The sequence below is a fragment of the Panulirus ornatus genome, chromosome 6, assembly GCF_036320965.1.
Source record: "Panulirus ornatus isolate Po-2019 chromosome 6, ASM3632096v1, whole genome shotgun sequence".
In the NCBI taxonomy this organism is placed as follows: domain Eukaryota; kingdom Metazoa; phylum Arthropoda; class Malacostraca; order Decapoda; family Palinuridae; genus Panulirus; species Panulirus ornatus.
Genome location: NC_092229.1, coordinates 579,957 through 594,255, shown reverse-complemented (window position 1 = coordinate 594,255; position 14,299 = coordinate 579,957). Strand labels below are relative to the sequence as shown.

General features: G+C 41.6%; 1 protein-coding gene across 1 annotated transcript in view; it reads right to left on the bottom strand.

The window, feature by feature from the left end:
• LOC139748981 (uncharacterized) overlaps positions 1-14,299 on the bottom strand; it is a 173,269-nt gene that overhangs the window by 65,080 nt on the left and 93,890 nt on the right. The gene's annotated exons all lie outside the window — the stretch shown is intronic.

Below are 14,299 nucleotides of genomic sequence, written 5' to 3'. Positions count from 1 at the left end.
AGAACAAATGTGGCAATGCACAAAGCATAGACTTTTCCAAAACTAAGCCAAGGTGGTGGAACACCAAAGTAGAGAACTACCCATTATCTAAGAAAACATCACAGAAGAAACTAAAGCAGAATGATAAGTATAATGATAAAACATGTTATGTAAATTTGTGTGGAAAAGCTACAAAACTTAAGTATCACATTAAATGCCAATATTAAGTGTAATAACCCTGTGGAATTTTGTAGTTACACATACAGGCAAAAGTATCATCACGAAATCAATTGGTCCATTAACTATTTAGATAAGGCAATACCTTTCAAGGCAATCTTCCTAAAGGTGTAAATTTGCATTCAAAAATGTTTTAATTATTCTTTTTGTTTGTTTTGAATATGACAGTGATGAATACATATCTGACACTAAAATCTAAAAATGTATATGTATATCACTGCAAAATTCAATTTCACTCACAAAAATTTCACTCCCTTTGTTATATGGGTATGTTTGTAGGAACAGTAGTTTCACAATAATATATGGTTGCAAGGTATGGGCTTAAAAGATAGAGTTGTACGGAGGAGTGTGGATGTGTTGGAAATGAGATGTTTGAGGACAATATGTGGTGTGAGGTGGTTTGATCGAGTAAGGAATGAAAGGATAAGATAGAAGTGTTGAGATAAAAAGAGTATAGTTGACAGAGCAGAAGTGGGTGTGTTGAAATGGTTTGGACATATAGAGAGAATGATTAAGGAAAGATTGACAAAGAGGATATATGTCTCAGAGGTGGAGGGAACAAGAAGTGAGAGACCAAATTAGAGGTGGAAGGACGGGGAGAAAAAGATTTTGAGCGATCAGTGCCTGAACATACAGGGGGGTGAGAAACGTGCAAGGAAGAGTGAATTGGAACGATGTGGTATACCAGGGTCGATATGCTGTCAATAGATAACTAGGGCATGTCAAATGTCGAGGGTAAACAATGGAAAGGTCTGAGGGGCCTGGATGTGGAAAGGGAGCTGTGGTTTCAGTGCATTATACAAGACAGCTAGAGACTGAGTGTGAATGAATGTGGCCTTTGTTGTCTCTTCCTAGCGCTACCTCGCACACATGAGGGGGGAGGGGATTTTTCATTTCATGTGTGGCGGGCTGGCCACGGGAATGAATAAGGGCAGACAGTATGAATTATGTAAATGTGTATATATGTATATGTCTGTGTATGTCTGTGTATGTATGTGTGTGTGTATATATATATATATATATATATATATATATATATATATATATATATATATATATATATATATATATATATATGGCAGCAGATGGAACCATGGAAGCGGAAGTGGATCATAGGGTGGGGGAGGGGGCGAAAATTCTGGGAGCCTTGAAGAATGTGTGGAAGTCGAGAACATTATCTCGGAAAGCAAAAATGGGTATGTTTGAAGGAATAGTGGTTCCAACAATGTTGTATGGTTGCGAGGCGTGGGCTATGGATAGAGTTGTGCGCAGGAGGATGGATGTGCTGGAAATGAGATGTTTGAGGACAATGTGTGGTGTGAGGTGGTTTGATCGAGTAAGTAATGTACGGGCAAGAGAGATGTATGGAAATAAAAAGAGCGTGGTTGAGAGAGCAGAAGAGGGTGTTTTGAAATGGTTTGGGCACATGGAGAGAATGAGTGAGGAAATATTGACCAAGAGGATATATGTGTCGGAGGTGGAGGGAACGAGGAGAAGTGGGAGACCAAATTGGAGGTGGAAAGATGGAGTGAAAAAGATTTTGTGTGATCGGGGCCTGAACATGCAGGAGGGTGAAAGGAGGGCAAGGAATAGAGTGAATTGGATCGATGTGGTATACCAGGGTTGACGTGCTGTCAGTGGATTGAATCAGGGCATGTGAAGCGTCTGGGGTAAACCATGGAAAGCTGTGTAGGTACGTATATTTGCGTGTGTGGACGTATGTATATACATGTGTATGGGGGTGGGTTGGGCCATTTCTTTCGTCTGTTTCCTTGCGCTACCTCGCAAATGCGGGAGACAGCGACAAAGCAAAATAAAAAAAAATATATATATATATATATATATATATATATATATATATATATATATATATATATATATATATATATATATATATATAACCATTTTTAGAAAGTTAAAATTAAAAGGAGGGGAGGATTTCTGGCCCCCCGCTCCCGTCCCCTCTAGTCGCCTTCTACGACACGTGAGGAATGCATGGGAAGTATTCTTTCACCCCTATCCCCAGGGATAATATATATAAATATATATACATACACATACATACACACATATACACACATATATATATACATATGAACAATGTAAGAAATAATTTAGAAAACTGAAACTTCTAGCTTGAAATGAAATGAAAAATGAATGTCACATAATGGTTCAACCTCTGGCTATGGAAAAGGGAAATGTATAATTTATTTACACAAACGTCAATAGTAGTTTTCATCAATTTAACCACTGTATCATACTGCCGGCAAGGCAGCAGGTTTGGATGGTATTCCAGTGGAATTTATTAAAAAAGGGGGTGACTGTATTGTTGACTGGTTGGTAAGGTTATTTAATGTATGTATAACTCATGGTGAGGTGCCTGAGGATTGGAAGAATGCATGCATAGTGCCACTATACAAAGGCAAAGGGGATAAGAGTGCTCAAATTACAGAGGTATAAGTTTGTTGAGTATTCCTGGTAAATTATATGAGAGGGTATTGATTGAGAGGGTGAAGGCATGTACAGAGCATCAGATTGGGGAAGAGCAGTGTGGTTTCAGAAGTGGTATAGGATGTGTGGATCAGGTGTCTGCTTTGAAGAATGTATGTGAAAAATACTTAGAAAAGCAAATGGATCTGTATGTAGCATTTATGGATCTGGAGAAGGCATATGATAGAGTTGATAGAGATGGTCTGTGGAAGGTATTAAGAATATATGGTGTGGAAGGCAAGTTGTTAGAAGCAGTGAAAAGTTCTTATCAAGGATGTAAGGCATGTGTATGTGTAGGAAGAGAGGAAAGTGATTGGTTCTCAGTGAATGTAGGTTTGCGGCAGGGGTGTGTGATGTTTCCATGGTTGTTTAATTTGTTTATGGATGGGGTTGTTAGGGAGGTAAATGCAAGAGTTTTGGAAAGAGGGGCAAGTATGAAGTCTGTTGTGGATGAGAGAGCTTAAGAAGTGAGTCAGTTGTTGTTCACTGATGATACAGCGCTGGTGGCTGATTCACGTGAGAAACTGCAGAAGCTGTTGACTGAGTTTGGAAAAGTGTGTGAAAGAAGAAAGTTAAGAGTAAATGTGAATGAGAGCAAGGTTATTAGGTACAGTAGGGTTGAGGGTCAAGTCAACTGGGAGGTAAGTTTGAATGGAGAAAAACTGGAGGAAGTAAAGTGTTTTAGATATCTGGGAGTGGATCTGACAGCAGATGGAACCATGGAAGCGGAAGTGAATCATAGGGTGGGGGAGGGGGCGAAAATTCTGGGAGCCTTGAAGAATGTGTGGAAGTTGAGAACATTATCTCGGAAAGCAAAAATGGGTATGTTTGAAGGAATAGTGGTTCCAACAATGTGGTAAGGGTGCGAGGCGTGGGCTATGGATAGAGTTGTGCGCAGGAGGGTGGATGAGCTGGAAATGAGATGTTTGAGGACAATGTGTGGTGTGAGGTGGTTTGATCGAGTAAGTAATGTAAGGGTAAGAGAGATGTGTGGAAATAAAAAGAGCGTGGTTGAGAGAGCAGAAGAGGGTGTTTTGAAATGGTTTGGGCACATGGAGAGAATGAGTGCGGAAAGATTGACCAAGAGGATATATGTGTCGGAGGTGGAGGGAACGAGGAGAAGTGGGAGACCAAATTGGAGGTGGAAAGATGGAGTGAAAAAGATTTTGAGTGATCGGGGCCTGAACATGCAAGAGGGTGAAAGGCGGGCAAGGAATAGAGTGAATTGGATCGATGTGGTATACCGGGGTTGACGTGCTGTCAGTGGATTGAATCAGGGCATGTGAAGCGTCTGGGGTAAACCATGGAAAGCTGTGTGGGGCCTGGATGTGGAAAGGGAGCTGTGGATTCGGGCATTATTGCATGACAGCTGGAGAGTAAGTGTGAACGAATGAGGCCTTTGTTGTCTTTTCCTAGCACTACACCGCACACATGAGGGGGGAGGGGGTTGGTATTCCATGTGTGGCGAGGTGGCGATGGGAATGAATAAAGGCAGACAGTGTGAATTGTGTGCATGGGTATATATGTATGTGTCTGTGTGTGTATATATATGTGTACATTGAGATGTATAGGTGTGTATATTTGCGTGTGTGGACGTGTGTGTATATACATGTGTATGGGGGTGGGTTGGGCCATTTCTTTCGTCTGTTTCCTTGCGCTACCTCGCAAACGCGGGAGACAGCAACAAAGCGAAATAAATAAATAAATATATATATATATATATTTTCTTTATTTTGCTTTCTCGCTGTGTTAGCGAGGTAGCGCAAGGAAACAGACGAAAGAAATGGCCCAACCCACCCCCATACACATGTATATACATACGTCCACACACGCAAATATACATACCTACACAGCTTTCCATGGTTTACCCCAGACGCTTCACATGCCTTGATTCAATCCACTGACAGCACGTCAACCCCGGTATACCACATCGCTCCAATTCACTCTATTCCTTGCCCTCCTTTCACCCTCCTGCATGTTCAGGCCCCGATCACACAAAATCTTTTTCACTCCATCTTTCCACCTCCAATTTGGTCTCCCTCTTCTCCTCGTTCCCTCCACCTCCGACACATATATTCTCTTGGTCAATCTTTCCTCACTCATTCTCTCCATGTGCCCGAAACATTTCAAAACACCCTCTTCTGCTCTCTCAACCATGCTCTTTTTATTTCCACACATCTCTCTTACCCTTACGTTACTTACTCGATCAAACCATCTCACACCACACATTGTCCTCAATCATCTCATTTCCAGCACATCCATCCTCCTGCGCACAACTCTATCCATAGCCCACGCCTCGCAACCATACAACATTGTTGGAACCACTATTCCTTCAAACATACCCATTTTTGCTTTCCGAGATAATGTTCTCGACTTCCACACATTCTTCAAGGCTCCCAGAATTTTCGCCCCCTCCCCCACCCTATGATCCACTTCCGCTTCCATGGTTCCATCCGCTGCCAGATCCACTCCCAGATATCTAAAACACTTCACTTCCTCCAGTTTTTCTCCATTCAAACTCACCTCCCAATTGACTTGACCCTCAACCCTACTGTACCTAATAACCTTGCTCTTATTCACATTTACTCTTAACTTTCTTCTTTCACACACTTTACCAAACTCAGTCACCAGCTTCTGCAGTTTCTCACATGAATCAGCCACCAGCGCTGTATCATCAGCGAACAACAACTGACTCACTTCCCAAGCTCTCTCATCCCCAACAGACTTCATACTTGCCCCTCTTTCCAAAACTCTTGCATTCACCTCCCTATATATATATATATATATATATATATATATATATATATATATATATACATATTTTTTATTTCAATTTTGCTTTGTCGCTTTTCCCGCGTATATATATATATATATTTTTTTTTTCTTTTTTTTTTTTATACTTTGTCGCTGTCTCCCGCGTTTGCGAGGTAGCGCAAGGAAACAGACGAAAGAAATGGCCCAACCCCCCCCCATACACATGTATATACATACGTCCACACACGCAAATATACATACCTACACAGCTTTCCATGGTTTACCCCAGACGCTTCACATGCCTTGATTCAATCCACTGACAGCACGTCAACCCCGGTATACCACATCGCTCCAATTCACTCTATTCCTTGCCCTCCTTTCACCCTCCTGCATGTTCAGGCCCCGATCACACAAAATCTTTTTCACTCCATCTTTCCACCTCCAATTTGGTCTCCCTCTTCTCCTTGCTCCCTCCACCTCCGACACATATATTCTCTTGGTCAATCTTTCCTCACTCATCCTCTCCATGTGCCCAAACCACTTCAAAACACCCTCTTCTGCTCTCTCAACCACGCTCTTTTTATTTCCACACATCTCTCTTACCCTTACGTTACTCACTCGATCAAACCACCTCACACCACATATTGTCCTCAAACATCTCATTTCCAGCACATCCATCCTCCTGCGCACAACTCTATCCATAGCCCACGCCTCGCAACCATACAACATTGTTGGAACCACCATTCCTTCAAACATACCCATTTTTGCTTTCCGAGATAATGTTCTCGACTTCCACACATTCTTCAAGGCCCCCAGAATTTTCGCCCCCTCCCCCACCCTATGATCCACTTCCGCTTCCATGGTTCCATCCGCTGCCAGATCCACTCCCAGATATCTAAAACACTTCACTTCCTCCAGTTTTTCTCCATTCAAACTCACCTCCCAATTGACTTGACCCTCAACCCTACTGTACCTAATAACCTTGCTCTTATTCACATTTACTCTTAACTTTCTTCTTCCACACACTTTACCAAACTCAGTCACCAGCTTCTGCAGTTTCTCACATGAATCAGCCACCAGCGCTGTATCATCAGCGAACAACAACTGACTCACTTCCCAAGCTCTCTCATCCCCAACAGACTTCATACTTGCCCCTCTTTCCAAGACTCTTGCATTCACCTCCCTAACAACCCCATCCATAAACAAATTAAACAACCATGGAGACATCACACACCCCTGCCGCAAACCTACATTCACTGAGAACCAATCACTTTCCTCTCTTCCTACACGTACACATGCCTTACATCCTCGATAAAAACTTTTCACTGCTTCTAACAACTTTCCTCCCACACCATATATTCTCAATACCTTCCACAGAGCATCTCTATCAACTCTATCATATGCCTTCTCCAGAGCCATAAATGCTACATACAAATCCATTTGCTTTTCTAAGTATTTCTCACATACATTCTTCAAAGCAAACACCTGATCCACACATCCTCTACCACTTCTGAAACCACACTGCTCTTCCCCAATCTGATGCTCTGTACATGCCTTCACCCTCTCAATCAGTACCCTCCCATATATATATATATATGGGAGGGTACCCTCCCATATATATATATATATATATATATATATATATATATATATATATATATATATATATATATATATACAGAGAAGAGGTAGTAAAAGCTTTGCGGAAGATGAAAGCCGGCAAGGCAGCAGGTTTGGATGGTATTGCAGTGGAATCTATTAAAAAAGGGGGTGACTGTATTGTTGACTGGTTGGTAAGGTTATTTAATGTATGTATGACTCATGGTGATGTGCCTGAGGATTGGAGGAATGCGTGCATAGTGCCATTGTACAAAGGCAAAGGGGATAAGAGTGAGTGCTCAAATTACAGAGGTATAAGTTTGTTGAGTATTCCTGGTAAATCATATGGGAGGGTATTGATTGAGAGGGTGAAGGCATGTATACAGCATCAGATTGGGGAAGAGCAGTGTGGTTTCAGAAGTGGTAGAGGATGTGTGGATCAGGTGTTTGCTTTGAAGAATGTATGTGAGAAATACTTAGAAAAGCAAATGGATTTGTATGTAGCATTTATGGATCTGGAGAAGGCTTATGATAGAGTTGATAGAGATGCTCTGTGGAAGGTATTAAGAATATATGGTGTGGGAGGCAAGTTGTTAGAAGCAGTGAAAAGTTTTTATCGAGGATGTAAGGCATGTGTACGTGTAGGAAGAGAGGAAAGTGACTGGTTCTCAGTGAATGTAGGTTTGCGGCAGGGGTGTGTGATGTCTCCATGGTTGTTTAATTTGTTTATGGATGGGGTTGTTAGGGAGGTGAATGCAAGAGTTTTGGAAAGAGGGGCAAGTATGAAGTCTGTTGGGGATGAGAGAGCTTGGGAAGTGAGTCAGTTGTTGTTTGCTGATGATACAGTGCTGGTGTCTGATATATATATTTATTTATATATATATATATATATATATATATATATATATATATATATATATATATATATATATATATATATATAAGGGAGCGGGGGGCTGGAAATCCTCCCCTCTCTCTTTTTTTTTCTTTTTTTTTTTTTCCAAAGGAAGGAACAGAGAAGGGGGCTGGATGAGGATGTTTCCTCAGAGGCCCAGTCCTCTGTTCTTAACGCTACCCTCGCTGACGCGGGAAATGGCGAATAGTATGAAAGAAAAGAAATATATATATATATCTTTCTTTTTTCTTTCAAACTATTTGCCATTTCCCGCATTAGCGAGGTAGCGTTAAGAACAGATGACTGGGCCTTTGAGGGACTACCCTCACCTGGCCCAATTCTCTGTTCCTTCTTTTGGAAAATTAAAAAAAAAAAAAAAAATGAGAGGGGAGGATTTCAAGCCCCCCGCTCCCTCCCCTTTTAGTCGCCTTCTACGACACGCAGGGAATACGTGGGAAGTATTCTTGCTCCCCTATCCCCAGGGATATATATATATATATATATATATATATATATATATATATATATATATTTTTTTTTTTTTTTCAAACTTCGCCATTTCCCGCGTTAGCGAGGTAGCGTTAAGAACAGAGAACTGGGCCACTGAGGGAATATCCTCACCTGGCCCCCTTCTCTGTTCCTTCTTTTGGAAAATTAAAAAAAAAAAATTGAGAGGGGAGGATTTCCAGCCCCCCGCTCCCTCCCCTTTTAGTCGCCTTCTACGACACGCAGGGAATACGTGGGAAGTATTCTTTCTCCCCTATCCCCAGGGATAAGTATATATATATATATATATATATATATATATATATATATATATATATATATATATATATATATATATTTTTTTTTTTTTTTTTTTTTTCTTTATACTTTGTCGCTGTCTCCCGCGTTTGCGAGGTAGCGCAAGGAAACAGACGAAAGAAATGGCCCAACCCCCCCCCCATACATATGTACATACACACGTCCACACACGCAAATATACATACCTACACAGCTTTCCATGGTTTACCCCAGACGCTTCACATGCCTTGCTTCAATCCACTGACAGCACGTCAACCCCTGTATACCACATGACTCCAATTCACTCTATTTCTTGCCCTCCTTTCACCCTCCTGCATGTTCAGGCCCCGATCACACAAAATCTTTTTCACTCCATCTTTCCACCTCCAATTTGGTCTCCCTCTTCTCCTCGTTCCCTCCACCTCCGACACATATATCCTCTTGGTCAATCTCTCCTCACTCATTCTCTCCATGTGCCCAAACCATTTCAAAACACCCTCTTCTGCTCTCTCAACCACGCTCTTTTTATTTTCACACATCTCTCTTACCCTTACGTTACTTACTCGATCAAACCACCTCACACCACACATTGTCCTCAAACATCTCATTTCCAGCACATCCATCCTCCTGCGCACATCTCTATCCATAGCCCACGCCTCGTAACCATACAACATTGTTGGAACCACTATTCCCTCAAACATACCCATTTTTGCTTTCCGAGATAATGTTCTCGACTTCCACACATTTTTCAAGGCTCCCAAAATTTTCGCCCCCTCCCCCACCCTATGATCCACTTCCGCTTCCATGGTTCCATCCGCTGACAGATCCACTCCCAGATATCTAAAACACTTCACTTCCTCCAGTTTTTCTCCATTCAAACTCACCTCCCAATTGACTTGACCCTCACCCCTACTGTACCTAATAACCTTGCTCTTATTCACATTTACTCTCAACTTTCTTCTTCCACACACTTTACCAAACTCAGTCACCAGCTTCTGCAGTTTCTCACATGAATCAGCCACCAGCGCTGTATCATCAGCGAACAACAACTGACTCACTTCCCAAGCTCTCTCATCCCCAACAGACTTCATACTTGCCCCTCTTTCCAGGACTCTTGCATTTACCTCCCTTACAACCCCATCCATAAACAAATTAAACAACCATGGAGACATCACACACCCCTGCCGCAAACCTACATTCACTGAGAACCAATCACTTTCCTCTCTTCCTACACGTACACATGCCTTACATCCTCGATAAAAACTTTTCACTGCTTCTAACAACTTGCCTCCCACACCATATATTCTTAATACCTTCCACAGAGCATCTCTATCAACTCTATCATATGCCTTCTCCAGATCCATAAATGCTACATACAAATCCATTTGCTTTTCTAAGTATTTCTCACATACATTCTTCAAAGCAAACACCTGATCCACACATCCTCTACCACTTCTGAAACCGCACTGCTCTTCCCCAATCTGATGCTCTGTACATGCCTTCACCCTCTCAATCAATACCCTCCCATATAATTTACCAGGAATACTCAACAAACTTATACCTCTGTAATTTGAGCACTCACTCTTATCCCCTTTGCCTTTGTACAATGGCACTATGCACGCATTCCGCCAATCCTCAGGCACCTCACCATGAGTCATACATACATTAAATAACCTTACCATCCAGTCAACAATACAGTCACCCCCTTTCTTAATAAATTCCACTGCAATACCATCCAAACCTGCTGCCTTGCCGGCTTTCATCTTCCGCAAAGCTTTTACTACCTCTTCTCTGTTTACCAAATCATTTTCCCTAACCCTCTCACTTTGCACACCACCTCGACCAAAACACCCTATATCTGCCACTCTGTCATCAGACACATTCAACAAACCTTCAAAATACTCATTCCATCTCCTTCTCACATCACCGCTACTTGTTATCACCTCCCCATTTACGCCCTTCACTGAAGTTCCCATTTGCTCCCTTGTCTTACGCACCCTATTTACCTCCTTCCAGAACATCTTTTTATTCTCCCTAAAATTTACTGATGGTCTCTCACCCCAACTCTCATTTGCCCTTTTTTTCACCTCTTGCACCTTTCTCTTGACCTCCTGTCTCTTTCTTTTATACTTTTCCCACTCAATTGCATTTTTTCCCTGCAAAAATCGTCCAAATGCCTCTCTCTTCTCTTTCACTAATACTCTTACTTCTTCATCCCACCACTCACTACCCTTTCTAAACAGCCCACCTCCCACTCTTCTCATGCCACAAGCATCTTTTGCGCAATCCATCACTGATTCCCTAAATACATCCCATTCCTCCCCCACTCCCCTTACTTCCATTGTTCTCACCTTTTTCCATTCTGTACACAGTCTCTCCTGGTACTTCCCCACACAGGTCTCCTTCCCAAGCTCACTTACTCTCACCACCTTCTTCACCCCAACATTCACTCCTCTTTTCTGAAAACCCATACTAATCTTCACCTTAGCCTCCACAAGATAATGATCAGACATCCCTCCAGTTGCACCTCTCAGCACATTAACATCCAAAAGTCTCTCTTTCGCACGCCTGTCAATTAACACGTAATCCAATAACGCTCTCTGGCCATCTCTCCTACTTACATAAGTATACTTATGTATATCTCGCTTTTTAAACCAGGTATTCCCAATCATCAGTCCTTTTTCAGCACATAAATCTACAAGCTCTTCACCATTTCCATTTACAACACTGAACACCCCCACTGCATATATATATATATATATATATATATATATATATATATATATATAATATATATATAGAGGGCAAATGAGGGTTGGGGTGAGAGAGGGAGAATAAAAAGATGTTCTGGAAGGAGGTACATAAAGGGTGTAAGACAAGGGAGCAAATGGAACTTCAGTGAAGGGCGCTAATGGAGAGGTGAAAACAAGTAGTGGTGATGTAGAAGGAGATGGAGTGAGTATTTTGAAGGTTTGTTGAATGTGTTTGATGATAGAGTGGCAGATATAGGGTGTTTTGGTCAAGGTGGTGTGCAAAGTGAGAGGGTTAGGGAAAATGATTTGGTAAACTGAGAAGAGGTAGTATAAGCTTTGCAGAAGATGAAAGCCGGCAAGGCAGCAGGTTTGGATGTATTGCAGTGGAATCTATTAAAAAAGGGGGTGACTGCATTGTTGACTGGTTGGTAAGGTTATTTAATGTATGTATGACTCATGGTGAGGTGCCTGAGGATTGGCGGAATGCGTGCAAGTGCCATTTACAAAGGCAAAGGGGATAAGAGTGAGTGCTCTAATTACAGAGGTATAAGTTTGTTGAGTATTCCTGGTAAATTATATGGGAGGGTATTGATCGAGAGGGTGAAGGCATGTACAGAGCATCAGATTGGGGAAGAGCAGTGTGGTTTCAGAAGTGGTAGAGGATGTGTGGATCAGGTGTTTGCTTTGAAGAATATATGTGAGAAATACTTAGAAAAGCAAATGGATTTGTATGTAGCATTTATGGATCTGGAGAAGGCATATGATAGAGTTGATAGAGATGCTCTGTGGAAGGTATTAAGAATATATGGTGTGGGAGGCAAGTTGTTAGAAGCAGTGAAAAGTTTTTATCGAGGATGTAAGGCATGTGTACGCATAGGAAGAGAGGAAAGTGATAGGTTCTCAGTGAATGTAGGTTTGCAGCAGGGGTGTGTGATGTCTCCATGGGTTGTTTAATTTGTTTATGGATGGGGTTGTTAGGGAGGTGAATGCAAGAGTTTTGGAAAGAGGGGCAAGTATGAAGTCTGTTGGGATGAGAGAGCTTGGGAAGTGAGTCAGTTGTTGTTCGCTGATGATACAGCGCTGGTGGCTGATTCATGTGAGAAACTGCAGAAGCTGGTGACTGAGTTTGGTAAAGTGTGTGAAAGAAGAAAGTTAAGAGTAAATGTGAATAAGAGCAAGGTTATTAGGTACAGTAGGGTTGAGGGTCAAGTCAATTGGGAGGTAAGTTTGAATGGAGAAAAACTGGAGGAAGTAAAGTGTTTTAGATATCTGGGAGTGGATCTGGCAGCGGATGGAACCATGGAAGCGGAAGTGAATCATAGGGTGGGGGAGGGGGCAAAAATCCTGGGAGCCTTGAAGAATGTGTGGAAGTCGAGAACATTATATCCGAAAGCAAAAATGGCTATGTTTGAAGGAATAGTGGTTCCAACAATGTTGTATGGTTGCGAGGCGTGGGCTATGGATAGAGTTGTGCGCAGGAGGGATGGATGTGCTGGAAATGAGATGTTTGAGGACAATGTGTGGTGTGAGGTGGTTTGATCGAGTAAGTAATGTACGGGCAAGAGAGATGTATGGAAATAAAAAGAGCGTGGTGAGAGAGCAGAAGAGGGTGTTTTTTGAAATGGGTTGGGCACAGGAGAGAATGAGTGAGAAATATTGACCTGAAGGATATAAGTGTCGGAGGTGAGGGAACGAGGAGAAAGTGTGAGACCAAATAGGATGGAAAGATGGAGTGAAAAAGATTTTGTGTGATCGGGGCCTGAACAAGCAGGAGGGTGAAAGAGGACAAGGAATAGAGTGAATTGGATCGCTGTGGTATACCAGGGTGACGTCTGTCATGGATTGAATCAGGGCATTGAAGCTCTGGGGTAAAACCAGGAAAGCTGTGTAGGTACGTATATTTGCGTTGTGTGGAACGTAGTAAAACATGTGTATGTGGGTGGGTTGGGGGCCATTTTCATTCGTCGTTTTCCTTGCCTACCCCTCGCAAATGGCGGGAGACAGCGACAAAGCAAAATAAAAAAAAATATATGTAATATATGTATAGATATATATATATATAATATATATATATATAAATAAATATATATATATATTATATAGATATAACCATATTTTAGAAAGTTAAAATTAAAAGGAGGGAGGATTTCTGGCCCCCTCCCGTTCCCCTTAGTCGCCTTCTACGACACGTGAGGAATGCATGGGAGTATTCTTTCACCCATTATCCCCAGGGGATAATATATATATATATATCTATACATACACATAACAAACACACATATACACCAATATATATAGTATCATATGTACAATGTAGAAATTAATTTAGGAAAAACTGATTCTTCTAGTTGAAATGAAATGAAAAATGATGTCACATAATTGTTAACCTTCTGGCTCTATGGAAAAGGGAAATGTATAATTTATTTACACACACGTCTATAGTAGTTTTCATCTATTTAACCACTGTATCATACTGCCGGAAGGCAGCAGGTTTGGATGGTATTCCAGTGAATTTATTAAAAAAGGGGGTGACTGTATTGTTACTGGTTGGTAAGTAGGATATTTAATGTATGTATAACGCATGGTGAGGGCCTGAGGATTGGAAGAATCATGCATAGTGGCCTACTATACAAAGGCAAAGGCGGATAAGAGTGCTCAAATTACAGAGTATAAGTTGTTGAGTATTCCTGGTAAATTATATGAGAAGGGTATTGATTGAGAGGGTGAAGGCACGTACAGAAGAATCAATTGGGGAAGAGCAGGTGGTTTACAGAATGTATAGGATGTGTGGTTCAGGAGTCTGCTTTGA